The sequence below is a fragment of the Diabrotica undecimpunctata genome, chromosome 4 (assembly GCF_040954645.1).
Source record: "Diabrotica undecimpunctata isolate CICGRU chromosome 4, icDiaUnde3, whole genome shotgun sequence".
Lineage (NCBI taxonomy): Eukaryota > Metazoa > Arthropoda > Insecta > Coleoptera > Chrysomelidae > Diabrotica > Diabrotica undecimpunctata.
The window spans coordinates 103,117,331-103,121,539 of NC_092806.1; positions in this window are offsets into that span (position 1 = coordinate 103,117,331).

Here is a 4,209-nt window from a genome sequence, read left to right on the forward strand (position 1 = left end):
AATTTCCTGAAATATTAAAATAACCGCTAAAACTATCATGTTAATAAAAAAATATATAGAAATTAAAATTCTGTTGCCTACAGATGTAAAAATTCTATAAATTAATTGGTTTATGGCATTACAGAGATTTGAAGATTTATATACAGCTGGTTTCAAGTGTAGTGGCAAGGATTTCTTCGAAATAACCATATCAAAAATGTCTAAGGAACACAAAGTTTTTCTCATATATTTATCAATTTTAGTTGAATTTAAAAAGTGGCATATTGTTATTATCCCTCACTAGTTAGCAATAAATTAAGTTTAATTTTAGTGTACTATGATTTTTTATGATTGAATGATCTAAGAGAAGTTTAGAAGTACACTTATGTATTAAAACACCAAAATATTTTCTCAACAGAACTATTTTGCGTCATTGGGATTGATAATATAAACATTTCTGGTCTGCGTTAATAATATTTAATTGCATCTTTTGATAGTTAATGCCGCCTGATATTTCTTGTCAAATAAAGATCCACTTGGATTGCTGAGAAAGTTATGCGGGGAAGAGAGTTACATCAGTCTATGATAAAACGACAAAGAATTTAATTTTATTGTGAGTCCTGATTTTCTTTAAATTTGTTATTTTGTTTTTGTATTCTTTACTATTGGTTTTTCGTTATCAGAAATTAGTCAGTGAGCAGTTAAATGTGTAGTTTAACCCTGCTGTCCTGTTTGACCCAAAAAAATATTTCTAATTTTGCAAATTACTACGCGACGTAACTTTTCGGTGTTTCGTAACTTTATTATCTAATATGAGGTCTTTCACTTTTATACGAGATAAAAAATTAACTTCCTGATTTTTTTTGATAAAAATTAAATTGTTACCTATAGTACGTTCGGGTCAATATGAGCCACGTATTTAAACCGTTAAGGTGGGTACACATATTCGAGCCAAACTTTTCGTGAACACTATATTCGTATAATTTGTACGGCGGGACGAACCGCTTGCGAGTTGTTCGTTCGTCGCTCGTCAGGAATCATGACCTGTCGGTTTTTGGGACGAATACAAAGGATATTCACAGTTCAATTTGGACGGTGTTTGCAGCGATATTGTTTGTTTGTGTCGTCGAGATTGTGTGACTTGTTCCTAATTTGAATTTAGTGTATATTTTTCGGCGCAATCCAAGTTTCCCATGATGGAACAGTAGTCCGAGAATAAATGTATTGAACCTATTGACTTATATCAGAACAAGAGGATACTCGGATATTTTCGAAAACACTTGAAAAATTATAAATCGTGTGAAATAGGTGACAATGATGATGCCAACAGAAGACTGTAAATGGAAAATGATAACCCTATTGGCCTCGTTTTGGAGCGAAAATATATCCATAAATTATATTTCAACAAATTGTGTTCATTAAAAATGAATAAAGTAAATTATACGCACTTCTTTCACTTCTTCTCAATTAAAAAAGAAATACAAAGAGCCAAGGAGACATGGATGCAAGAAAAATGTAAACTAATCGAGGAGCTCCAAGAGAAACACGATCATATAAATATCCACCGAAGCATTCGTGAAGCCATATCGTGAATGAGAAGTTGGTTACCTGGAAAATATATATCGAAGAACTTTTCTGGGACGACCGCGGCAACCTTCCGGAAATAAATTACATGACAGGGCCGTCAATTCTAGAAAGCGAGGTAAAGGCTGCTTTAACCCTTTCAGTCACTGTGTCGTCAATTGACGACACAAGAATTTTAACTTCGTTTAAGTAAATATTACAGTTAGTCACAATTTTGTCAATTGACAACATCAAAAACGGGCCCTATTTTATTAAAAAATATGCTAATATTCCTACCAAAAGTCATTACCTTACAAAAGAGTACCATAAGTGGGAATAGTTTGGAATTATTAACAAAATATATTTCATTACACTAAAAAAAGCGTGACCGAAAGGGTTAAAACAGTCTAACAATGGTAAGGCTACAGGTCCGGACGTAATACCCGTTGAACTTATTAAAGTGATGAGTGAAGTGAGCACGAAGGAGTTAACTGAACTGTTCAACGTCATATACGATTAAGGTAATATCCCAGAGGAATGGCTATTGTCAACATTTGTAATGCTACCAAAAAAACGATCTGCGAAAACGTGCGAAGATTTCCGAACTATCAGTCTTATGAGTCATGCACTTAAAATTTTTCTTAAAATCATATATGCCAGAATTTACAAGAAATGCGAAGAAAATGTCGGTGAAATGCAATTCGGATTCCGCAATTCCATGGGTACACGTGAAGCACTTTTCACCTTACAAGTCCTACTTCAGAGATGCCGCGATGTCAGTTGTGATGTCTATATTTGTTTTATTGACTACGCCAAGGCATTTGACAGTTGTCAGCACCAGAAAATTGTTACCGCACTACAAAGAGTAGGATTGGATGAGAAGGACATTCGGATCATCATGAATTTATACTAAAGCCAGCGTGCTCAAGTCAAGGTCGAAGACCAGCTGACCGACCAAGTGAAGATCATGCGAGGAGTAAGGCAAGGATGTGTGCTATCGCCGACTCTTTTCAGTATATACTCTGAGTAGATTTTTAATGAAGTCCTTACAAACCTAGACATGGGAATCAGAGTGAACGGTAAATACATCAATAATATCCGCTACGCCGATGACACTGTGTTACTAGCAACCAGCCTAAACGATCTGCAGGACTTACTAGATCGAGTGCGAACTGCGAGCGTAACATACGGACTGAACCTTAAGATTGAGAAAACTAAATTCATGGTTGTCAGCCATACAAATTTAGATCCCGGGGCACTAATGGCAGGTAGCGAAGAGATCCAGAAATTCGACAGATTCACTTACCTCGGAACTACCCTCAACGGACAATGGGACTACGCCCAAGAGATTAGATCCAGAATTGAAATGACACGGTCTACATTTATTAAGTTGAGATCCTTGCTGTGCTGTAGTGATTTCAGTTTGGGGACCAAGATGCGGATAGTGAGGTGCTACGTTCTTCCAGTGTTACTATATGGAGTTGAAGCCTGGACACTGACGCAAGCCACTAAAAAACGAATCGAAGCCTTCGAATTGTGGATATACAGAAGGATACTAAAAATATCTTATGTGGACCATGTCACCAACGTTGAGGTCCTACAGCGCATGACAAAAGAAAAAGAAGTGCTTAATTTAATTAAACAACGTAAGCTTGAGTACCTCGGCCACGTGATGCGGAACGAAGAAAAATATCGAATTCTTCAACTCGTTATGCAGGGTAAAGTATTTGGCAGAAGAGGACCGGGACGCCGTCGTATCTCGTGGTTGAAAAATCTCCGACGATGGTTTGGGATGACCTCAGCAGAGCTGTTTCGCAGAGCAGTCAACAAAACCATGATTGCCTTGATGATCGCCAACATCCGGACCGGATAAAGCAGTAAAGAAGAAGAAATATGAAGCTTTGCGCTAGTCTCTAGTACCGCCTACTGTTCCACTTTTTTTAAAATTACGCTTTGTTTTATTTAGTTTATATAATAAATAAATTTACTAACAAATGATTTATTTATATTTTCAAAATCTCATATAAATATAATTTCACATAAATACAATAATTAATACATTTTAAAAAAATTTTGTTTTTCGTTAGGATAAACACATTGGGATATTTTATCTAAAGTGAAACATCAAGATCATTAAGTGTTAGAAGAAGTAAACATCATGTCTATATTAAAAATAGAGAATTGAATATATCTCAAATATTATGTAAAAACGCGCAGGAAAATAAATAACATAGGTTCAATGGAACGAATCAAGTATAGTCCTAAAAGAAACATATGGTAAAAAGAAAAAAATAAAAGAAGCGGCTCTAATTATGCTAAATGGGAACAATTGCGTCGTAAATTCTTCTGCAGAATACAGTATGATCTGGTTAACTATATTAAGAGGTTAAGTCAATAAAAGGATAATACCGCTATTAATGGGTCAATAACATATATCGAGGATACATCATTTGTTTTTTTTTAAATAACATACATACAAAATCAGAGTTTGCAGTTTATCGAGAGCCAACTTAATGTAAGTTCAAATACTTCCATGTCGGGATAGTATTATGAGGTTTTCTTCCTGTTTTTTTCCTGTTTTTTTCCCTTGTGATTTACTGTGGAATCACTATCAGGAGAATTTTCTTCTAATCATTGCATGTGGTTGTCTTTTTAAAGACGAACCAC